Source organism: Setaria viridis, chromosome 2, assembly GCF_005286985.2.
Source record: "Setaria viridis chromosome 2, Setaria_viridis_v4.0, whole genome shotgun sequence".
NCBI lineage: Eukaryota > Viridiplantae > Streptophyta > Magnoliopsida > Poales > Poaceae > Setaria > Setaria viridis.
This window is the reverse complement of record NC_048264.2, coordinates 42,313,559-42,324,990: the sequence shown is the minus strand read 5'-3', so window position 1 is coordinate 42,324,990 and position 11,432 is coordinate 42,313,559. Positions and strand designations below refer to the sequence as shown.

Genomic DNA, 11,432 nt, shown 5'->3' with positions numbered 1-11,432 from the left:
ATGCATAATAATACCTACATCATAAGCTACACTTTGTAATCATTTATGACTGATTTATCTTCTCTGAATAGGATGAAGCCATACCTCTTTCCATTATCTAAAGAAAAATCTAAAAAAAACAAAGTAACAAAAGTATGAGAAATTGTATCTATGCTTTTGACAAACAATCTTCCGGGTATAGTTGCCTATTTTACTGTTTGAACTGACTCTTACATATATAACTTGAGAATAATCTGAATTAAACCACATTAGTACACTGCCCTAACTTAAACTCCAACATCCTGACTTGAAATCCTAGCAGGGTACGATTCTAACACAAGACTTGTAATCTCCTTATTTATTTTTGAATTCGAGCCAGATAGCTGAATATGCAGAAAGAATATAACTCATGTTCTGTTCTTATATCAGTTAAGGAGACTGCTGATCTCTTCAGATCAGCGACATATATGTTCGGATTAATTCTAGTTGGATAATCTTCTCGAACAACAAACAACGTATTCTTTTCTAACCCAACACCATTAAGTAGCTAGACTTCGGTATTTTGAGTTATGATCAGATATGTTGTTCGAAGCTGAAACCATATGTTATATTCTAATAAAAAAATTATATGTACGTTCATCAGAAAGTTCTGATTATTGAGGCCTGCACCTGAATCCTAAGGAATGGATAGTCCTAAATTAGATCAAAAAATGGGCACCAGTCATCTAAGCTAATATGAGGTTCTATGCAAGACAGAAAGAAAAATGATGACACATAGGTAAGGTGACAAAAGCATTTCATCATTATCCCTAACTCAAGAACAAGATGAAGAGTGCCACTCTGTGATACATAATAACCAAAGTTCAAGCACGTCACGTCACGACAGTGAAGTGGCACTCTATTAGATCAATGTTCACGCATGGCCTCTAAATTTTTTTAATATGTGAAGCACGTTTTTCATTAAGTAGAAGATAATTACGACGAAGCAACTTCAGGAGAGACACCAAAACGTAGAATTACAAGAACCACTAAAGCGACCAGCAACAGAAACGCAACACAACAAAAGAAAAAAGGAACCCCCAGCACCACCACCACACTAAACACGACCTAAAACGACTGAAACCTGCAAGAGAAAAGGTCACCATGAACACACGCATTGCCTAACAACCTGGAGCCAACGGAGGTAGAGCGAGAATGTCATGCAAGACGATGCCTCAAGGGGGGAGCGACACCAATGCCGCTATTATCCGTCTATCCACGGAGGAGCAGACCAAATCTTTACATGGCAAAACCAAATGGATTTGGCGGCTGTGACAACACCCCAGCGAGGTGAGCTATGTTAAGGAACGCAACTATTGTCGACATCGGCAACTGCTAGGCAAAACTTTTGCTAGGGCCTAAAACTAACTCTCGCAGCCACCCTCCAAGGCCTGAGCCAAATCTATGGAATGGCAGCAACCAATCTACGGCGATGATGATGGGGAACATCCACATGCCAGCGACTGCCATCATGATGACCCACAGATGACCAGTAGGGACCGCAACAACCAAAAGACGACCGCATGGCCTCCAACTCTCCGAGCCCTCAACGTCAATGCTGGTGCCGGCTCATCCTCAGGCGGCGAGGCTTTGCGCTTGCCTCCATGGGCACACTCCTAAGTGCACACGCAACGTCCAGGGCGCGGCCAGCCGTTACAATAGCCGCCGGTGTAGCCCTCGTTTGTGCAACCTTTGATGCAGAGCGGCTCATCGCACACCCAAGAGAACTGCTTGACTTTTTCACACAGCTCAGCCCTAGTACCTGCTCACAATCAAATGAACCAACCAATCGATATTGAGTTGTGTTGATACTTAATACCCAATTGACACAAATATTGCTATTTGCATCAGCTAAAGCCAAGTGATGATCAGACGATTCATTTTGTTTCATGTTGTGTGGAGTTTGGATGAACACTCGATCACCCACCCAAGGTCAGGAGGAGCAGGACCAAGGCAGTCATCGCTGGGATCTTGCCCTTCTCCTTCATGGCGCTGAACTTGGGTGAAGAGATAGGGAAGAGCACAAGTGCCTATTTGTACAACCCGCGGACTCCATGATTGCACCACCGGGTATCTGAAAATGGATGTGCATATCCTGGTCGTGGATACTATCAGCAAGTTATCAATTAGAGCAAAATTTATTAATGTGCTTACAGACAGAGCATTTGATCACCACCTTGCATCTTGGATGTGCATATCCTGAACCCAGATGCTCGCAAGTTAGAGGAAAATATATTAAATGGATGTGCATATCATGGTCATGGATGCTATCAGCAAGTTTATATTAGAGAAAAATTTATTAATGAGCTTATAGATGGAGCTTCATCGCCAACTTGCATCTTGGATATGCATATCCTGAATCTAGATAGATGCTCACAAGTTAGTAGAGAATATATCGGTGTGCTTTAGTGCTTATACATATATAACACATACGAGCTTTTTACAGTAGTACTTGTTAGTACTTTTGCCCGTGATTTTTATCCTGTCTTATCTGAAAAAATAATTTTAAAAATATTAAATTTAAAGACTATTTTTAGTACTTGATCCCATTAATTTGGTAGTTCTTGGTATTTCTTTTTAGGTACTTCAAGGTGTTATTTCATTTGTTTCCATCGTTAGATTTTTTGGGATTGATGACTCTCATATTTTCCAGCCGTTCTAAAATTTCTCTATACTGTTGTGCTACGTATGACCGTCGAAAGTTTTTGGGCATTTTGTTGTATCACTTTAGCAGGGGTAAATGAACGGCATTGATCATCATCTTACTGTCAGCTGTGCATATCTGTATATAGTAATAACCGTTGATAAATATGTGTTCTCGAAACAATATTGTTCACTGCTACCTGGAAGTTTCTGACAATCTCGTAATACACTGCCACTGCCATATTCAGTATTGTATGAATCAGTGATCATCTCAATATTACTTGTGCGTGAATTTCGTTCGCCCACAAAAATCGATAAATCTTGGAGCAAAACCAGGGACACTACAGGTTTGATATGAGCAAAACGATGAATTCATTCATTTAACTGCGAAGTAACAAAACCATTTTCAATTCTTTTATTATTATTGTCACCAACTCAGAACTCGAGTTCGCACGCGAGAGTTACCCCTGTGATACGTATACATAACTAGAGATCCGGCGACCGGAGTCTAGCAGTTCCTAATGCAGGGCTTCAAGCTCTCCGAGCCCTCGCTGTCAAAGCTGGCGAGGCGCCGGCGGCACTGGGACTCCCCCGCCACCGCCCCCAACCCCACCCCCGCCCCCGCCCCCACCCCCGCCTCCGCCTCCGCCTCCGCCGTCGCAGTCAAAAGTGCACATGCAATGCTTCAATGCCGGAATTCCTTTACAGTATCCGCCGGTTCTGCCCTCCGAGACGCAGTGGGCGGCGCAACTCATATTCCACCAGCACGGCCCTACAAAGGTCTGGCTTCTCAAGCTGCACAGCGTGGCCTCCGCACCTTCATGCACTGTAAAATCCATCAACCGTTAAACAACCAACCAATAATATAGCAAGGCCGTCAGTTTTGAAGGATAACAATCCTTGATGCACAGCTTTTTACATGGATCGGATGAAGTCACTCACCAGAGGCCAGGAGGAGCAAGCACAAGGCAGTTGTCGCTACGATCTTCCCGTTCATAGTTGAACTGGAAGCTGATTTGGTTGAGGAGGAAGGGAAGAGCGCAAGTGTCTATTTATACTGTTCCGAGTGCGTTCATTATTACCATGCTTCTGAAAAAAGGATACGCATATCCTTGGTCTGGATACTCGCATATTAATTAATTATACAGATTTATTTATGACCATTACTGCATATCTTTTTTTAAGACTCATTACTGCACATCTTGGTACTATATAGCAGAGAGTGATCAAAACCGTACCTTGCAGCTCTCCGAGTACCTTACTGGCGGCTTGGCGCGCGGGTTCTGCGCAGATGTCCAATGCAACCCGAGGATTTCTGGTTTGCCATGACCATGATCTTCATAGAAGCCTTCAGTTGCGTACATCGTGATGGAATGCTTTCTTTCCCTTCATTCCGCTAGGACATGGTTGGCTATCACTGCCGCCACGTACGGCGTGTCTGCCTACTATTTCAGCAGCTGCCGTCCATTCACTCGGCTAGCTAGCTGCCGGCCTCACCGAAAGCCGGGCGAATTAAATTCAGAAAGTAGAATGGCGCAGGAAATTTTAGAAAGGATTATTGGTTGCATCTAACATTATATCCAGATTGCAACAACACCTACCGCGCCAATCAATTCGCTCTAGAAAATAGAAGTGCTCCGGTGGATATTGTTAAAAAGATTTAGATAGATATACTTGAATTCAATTTATATCTCACGTTCTTCTTTAACCAATAGATGTTGTATCTTTTTTTCTTCTTCTAAAAGATATATAGAACGAGATATTGTATATGTTCAAACTAGTTCTCGAGACAGCTATCGTAACCGGCCTTTCAAAGATGTCCAAAGGGTAGGACCGTAGGATGCACATGCATGTGTTCATATATACGAGTGAGCATGCTGCATGTGTGAGAGTGTCTGTGTACATGTGTATTGTATTTTGGATGTTCAACTCTTTGTAAAATCTATCTGTAAATATCCCATATGGATCTTTTTTTTAAAAAAAATATCCTGTACTGCATCCATCGTGACGTAGAGATGCCCCAATCTATGATATCTCTTTACAATATGTCTTCTTGAAACAGTATTATTCACTACTACTTACCTTTTCTGAACATATCTTGATGTACAGTACACTGCCATATTCGGTATTATATAATCAGCAGCCCTCTCAATGTTAGCTGTTCGTGAATTTCGTTCGTCGACAAAAAGCAACGACAAATCTCGGAGCAAAACTTGGGAGCAAAACAATGAATCATTGGGCTTTCAGGTAACAAGATCATTTTCTTTTGTTATTATTATCGTCAACTCAGAACTTGAGTTCGCATATACGAGTCGCCCTGTGATACTTGTACACAATCGGAGACCTGGCGACCGAGTCTAGCAACTCCTCATGCAGAGCTTCCAGCTCTCCAAGCCCGCGGCACTGGTGGTGGTTGTACCATCCCGCCGCCGCCACCGCCGCCGCCGCCACCGCCACCACCGCCACATTCAAAAGTGCACATGCAATACTTGAAAAACGGAATTCCTTTACAGTATCCGCCGTTTCTGCCCTCCGAGACACGTTGGTTGGCGCAAGTCATGTTCCACCAGCACGGCCATTGAGCTCCCGTGCTTCGTATCTTGCACAGTGTGGCCTCCGCACCTTCATATGCACAGTCATCGAATCCATCAACCGTTAAACAACCAATAATCAATCTCAAGGTAGTCAGTTTTGCATGCACAGGTTTTGCATGGATTATTGGACGATGAACTCACTCACCACAGGTCGTCAGGAGGAGCAAGCACAAGGCTGTTGTCGCTGCGACGATCGTCCCGTTCATGGTTGAACTGTGTTGGGTGAGGAGCAAGGGAAGAGTGCACGTGTCTATTTATGTTATTCTGAGTATGTCCATTGCAGCCATGCGATCTGAAAAAAAAGATATGCATATCCTAGTTAGACAGATTTATTTATGAGCAGTACGGTATATCTTGGTACCACGTAGAGGTAGCAGGAAAATGATATGCATGTTCTATTCATCTTTGTATACCTGTGCCCCCACCTCTCCGCCCGCCCACCTCCCCGCCGCCACCCCTCCACCGCCCTCTCCGCTACCCGCCACGCCCTCCCTCCTTCCTCTTCCCCATCAGTCTCGCCGCCATTCCCCCTGACCTGCTGCTCCTCCCCAAATCCAACCCTTCGGTTCCACCGCCTGCCCGAGCTCCCGATCCGACCTTCCGCATCATCGCGGTCACCTTGCGGGCCTTGGTTGCTGGTTGCCTAGTGGGCACAGGTGTGCCCGTGGGTAGACTGTGCCCGCGGGCACATCTTCTTGACGGACGGCGGGTGCGGACACGGGTACAAGGTTTGCCTCGCGGGCGTGGATCTGTAAACTCTCTGCTCACGGGTAATGTGCCCGTTGTCATCCATATCCTCACGCAGGAATGCACACGACCCACTGCCGCGGGTGCGGGCGACGGTCTAGCGTGCCGTGCGCCTGAGGGGGTCGGCACAGTACGCGCGCGGTAGTCGGCGACGTCGTTGCAGAGGACACGCTCGGCGATCAGGCCTGTTGGCCCGGACGTCAGGCTCGCCCAGCCTCTCGACGGCACGGGGGGTCTGGGCGCTGCGTGCGCGCGCGCTCGGCGCCCCAGCGCCAGGGCCAGAGATGCGCGAGGGAAGCACTGTCGTGGCGGAATCCTCGAGGGCTCGAGGCCGCTTCGCCCTCCGGCCTTCTAGGAGGGCGCCCGCGGTTGGTTGCTTGGCTGCTTGTTCGCTTCGCCATCCCACGCGTGCGACCAGGTACCCACGAAGCAAGGTGAGAGAACAGCAAGACAAGCGGCGCGTGTAACGTGTCGCGCGAAAGAGGCCATGCGACAGCAACGCGAGGCGAAGAGGGTGGCCGCCGGCCGGACGACGGTGCTGCGAATCCGTGAGGTGAGGACTCTAGGGCTCTAGGCCCATTTCTGTTATTATTGTCTATGCACGCACAGAATGTTCAGTAGCAGCTACAGATTGGACCAACGGTCCTTAAGGGCAAGTACCTTACGCAGTCCTATGTATTCACACGTAATCATGAGACGACTTAACAAATAATCTGTACAATAGATTGTCTTTTTAAGTTGTCTCATAGTAATTCTATTTTCTTAATTTATGCATGGAAAAAAATATTATGTGTTGCATGGCAATCCAAACTCGTATAATGGCGGAGTAGTCATCACATAATCCTAAAATCTAGTCTATGAGGTGGTTGTTTTTCCCGAAACAACGACCTCTTTCTCTTTCCTCACCATCTCTCTTCCACATCAGCTAAAATTCTATGCATCACTGTATGAGACGACCTATAAAACCGCTGAGTTGTAGCAATGTACTTGCTATTATGTGGGACTACTACGGCTGTCAAATGATAGGATCGATCGGTCTAATGTTCGTACGACCGCAGGAATGGAATGAAGTGGTATGTTCGTCGGTTATTTCCTGTCGGTTCACCGTCGGAAAAATACTTTTTAATTTTCCTATTGGTTTTTGGTATTTCCCTTTTGATTTTTCACCCACATGGGAAGTATACCTCCATCCCTAAAGGAGTGCGTGAATTTCGTCCGTCGACAAAAATCGACAAATCTCGGAGCAAAACCAGGGGGGCTACAGATTTGATATAAGCAAAACAATGAATCCATTTGGCTGTCAAGTAACAATACCATTTTCTTGTATTATTGTTGCCATCAGCTCAGAACGGAGTTGAGTTCACATGCGAGTGGCCTCGATACGCATACACAGTCATCGACCGGAGTTTAGCAGCTCCTCATGCAAGGCTTCCGGCCCTCCGAGCCCTTACCGTCAACACCGGCGGCGGTAGCGCTGCTACTTGTGCCCCACCACCGCCTCCGCCGGCGCCATTGACACCGCACTCAAAAGTGCACATGCAATACTTGATTGCTGGAATTCCTTTACAATATCCACTGGTTCTGCCCTCTAAGACGCATTGGTTGGCGCAACTCATATTCGACCAGCACACCCCCACAAAGCCCATGCTTCGTAGATTGCATAGTGTGGCCTCCGCACCTTCATCCACAGTCAAATCCATCAACCATTAAAACAACCAATCAATCGCAAGGCAGTCAGTTTTGAATTATAGCAATCTGTTTTTTGCCCAGCTTTTGCATGGATTGGATGAACTCACTCACCACAGGTCAGGAGGAGCAAGCACAAGGCTATTGTCGCTGCGATCTCCCCATTCATGGTTGAACCTGAAACTGGTCTGAGGCTCTGAGCTTTATTTTGTTGGATGAGGAGCAACAGAATAGTGCAATTGTCTATTTATGTTGTTCCAAAGTACTCCCTCCGTTCCAAATTGTAGGTCGTTTTAGCTTTTCTAGATTCATAGATATTATTATGCATCTAGATATAGTGTATGTCTAGATGCACAATAATATCTATGAATCTAAAAGAGCTAAAAACGACTTACAATTTGGAACGGAGGGAGTACGTCCATTACTACAACTATGCGCGTCTGAAAAAGGATAGGCATATCCTGGTCTGAATGCTTGCGTATTAATTAATTAGACAGATGTATTTATATGGATTATCACATAGATTTATTTATGATTATTATAGTTATAGCATTATCTTGGTACTATCTTTGCAGAAATGGTGTGCATATTATATTCATCTTTGCATGTCATTTTTATTCATTTTTATCTAAAAGAACCTCCTGAGATATCGTATCTCATGTTCTGCTTTAACCAATAGATGCTGTATCTTTTATTTTCTAAAAGATAGAATGAGATGTTGTGTCTCATGTTTTGCTTTAACCAATAGATATTGTATTTTTTTTTCTTTTCTGAAAGATAGAACGAGATATTGTATATGTTCGAACTAGTTCTAGAGATAGCTACCGTACGTATTTGGTCTTTCATCAAAGACGTCCAAATGGCATTGTATTTTGGTTGCGCGTTCATGTGTTCATGAGTGAGCGTGCTGCGTGTGTATGTGAGAGTGTCTACGTACATGTGTATTGTACTTTGGATGCTTAACTCTTTGTAAAGTCTATCTGAAAATACCCCGTACGGGTTTGTTAAAAAATATCCCGTACTGCATCCATCGTGATGTAGATATGCACCCAGCCTGGGAAGAACCATCTGCCATGATAACCACTGTCCGATCGAACACTGTCCGGGACCGAAATAATCGGCCGAAAAAGTAGCCAGCCCATTATCCCACATTCGCACGGCCCAGTATTCCCTATATCCTATCACATTGAGCCCACTGGCCCAAGTCTATTGTCCCCCAATCATCCCCGCAAGCGGCCATGCGACAGCAGCGCGAGGGGAAGAGGGTCGCCGGGACGACGGCGCGACGAATCCGTGAGGTGAGGATGGCTTCAGATCCATGGCGCTACGCGCTTCCACGATCCCTCATCTTCCGACGCGCGCGGTAAGTTAGGGAATGCTTTTTTAATTAATCTGGTGCTGCTTGCTTGGTGATTGCTCTTCCGCTAGTGAGATATCTCCGTTGAATATATTGGCTGCTTCGATTAGTTCAGTCGCTTGCATGGATGGATTTTGTGCCTATTCTATCACTGATTTTACCTATTGCTTGCTCTAGCCTCTGGCACTGAATTTTGTTGATGGTGCGTTTCTATTTCTTGTTGGCCGAATCCTTTTCAGATTTCTGGAGGGACTCCTCCTCAGTCGATTTGTCCTTACAATTGTGTTATCACGCTGGCCCCGGTGGGGATCAGGGATGCCCCGACCTTGAGGTGCGAATTATTGCCTTACTGGGGTCGTAAAGGTCACCACCAACCACGAACCCTCCTTTTCGCTCAATTAATTGACTTAGTTTTACAAAATGTGGCATTTAAAAATTTTGGTTCAATTTATTGAGCTACAATAGTGCTACTTTCCCTTAGGATTTCCCTCCTCAATAACTCCTGTTCCCCTATAATAATAATACACATGGCGAATGGGTGTATCCAAACAAGTTTAGAGCAACTCCAAGAGTTCCCAAAAAATCTCCCCAAAACGAGGTATTGGGAGCTATGCTAAAAAAAATTTCGCCTAAAAATATATCAGTTCACAGCAGATTGCTAAAAACTACCCCTAATAATTTAAAATAGGCCACGTCATCGTATTTTCTCCCCCACCGTGACCAGGAGCCCACAGCAGTCCTGCGCCCTCGAGTCGACACCGGCAGGCCCTGCGCACGAAGGACAAGTCACGCCGGCAGTCACGCCGGCAGTCCCTGCGTCCTGCTCCCTCAATGTCTAAGGCAGTAGGTTACGTAGAAAAAGAGCCAAGTCCTTGTTTAGTTCCCAATTTGGGAGTGGCAAAATTAGCATTTTGTCATAAATACCCAACTGTAGCGTTTCGTTTGTATTTGTGAATTATTGTCCAAATATTGACTAATTAGGCTCAAAAGATTCGTCTCGCAAAGTACAACAAAACTGTGCAATTAGTTTTTGATTTCGTCTACACTTAGTACTCCATGCATGTACCGCAAGTTTGATGTGATGGGGAATCTTCTTTTTGCATAGTGTCAAAGTTGGAAGTTTGGAGGAAACTAAACATGACCCAGGCCTTGTTTAGTTCCTAATTTGGGAGTGGCAAAATTGGCATTTTGTCATAAATGCGCAACTGTAGCGTTTCGTTTGTATTTGTGAATTATTGTCCAAATATTGACTAATTAGGCTCAAAAGATTCGTCTCGCAAAGTATAACAAAACTGTACAATTAGTTTTTGATTTCATCTACATTTAGTACTCCATGCATGTACCGCAAGTTTGATGTGATGGGGAATCTTCTTTTTGCATAGTGTCAAAGTTGGGAGTTTGGAGGAAACAAAACATGGCCCCAATATATGTTCCTTGGTGATGTACGTCCACAGAAACTAGTTGATTCAGAGCAAGCGAAAGGAAACAACTCACCTGTCTAATTTAGACATATAGCTCAAGCAAATCAACAAGAAGAGCAACCGAAACAGTAGGAGAATTTAGTATGCCGCATGATTCAAACTCGGTCGTCGATACTAGGCTATTGTAAAATTCAGAGATAAATGAGCTCTGCAGCTTTACTGTATAGGAGCTGAAATACTGCAATGATGGAACAGAGACAGAGAGCCGCCGGTGCCCCCGACAACAAGAACCAGCTTGGAGGATGCCTGGGGGGCCACCGCGGCGCCGGTCTCGCCGGATGCTTCCGACCGCGCCGGTTGCTCCTGCACGGCCTACGGCTCAGCCGCCGCCGCGAGCCGCCACCTGCCGCGACCCACCGCCGCGCCGCACGCGAGCGGTCCGAGGGAAGCTGCGCGCGACCGTAGGAATGCCGCTTGACCGCGCCTGCCCGGCGGGGCGGCGACGAGCGGCAAGAGGAGGAAGGGGTTGAAGTTGAAGCAAGCCACGGCGGCGAGGCGGTGAGGTGGAGGTCGGACTCACGGCGGTGCTCGGCTGCTAGAGCTGCTCCTCGCGGCGCGGACAGCGTTGGTGGCCGCCGACGGATCCAGGAGGAGGATGGCGTCAAGACGTGGCTGGAGTGGAGGATGGCGCGGAGTAGGGACCCGGCGGCGCGTGCGACAGCCCTCCCTTCCCGGCATGACATACCGGAAGAGCATCCCGGCGTAGCATCCCCGACAGATGTGAGGCACGAAAAAAAAAACGAGCGCGATATCGGATCTTGCGGGATTGGGGAAGTCCACGGCTCGCGAAAATATGCGGGGCGAGTGGACGTTTTTTCGCGTCGTCAATCTTTCAGGGGAGTTTTGTGTGAATTGTTGGAGTTTGTTTTTTCTTTTTTTTTCCTAAAAAATATTGGAGGTAATATT

General features: G+C 46.1%; 1 long non-coding RNA gene across 1 annotated transcript; it reads left to right on the top strand.

The window, feature by feature from the left end:
- The first annotated feature begins 8,911 nt into the window (after positions 1 to 8,911).
- Positions 8,912 to 10,690, top strand: LOC117843238 (uncharacterized). The gene is made up of 2 exons (XR_011897401.1): positions 8,912 to 9,051; positions 9,285 to 10,690. It is a non-coding gene; the product is annotated as an uncharacterized lncRNA (long non-coding RNA).
- Positions 10,691 to 11,432: the final 742 nt, after the last annotated feature.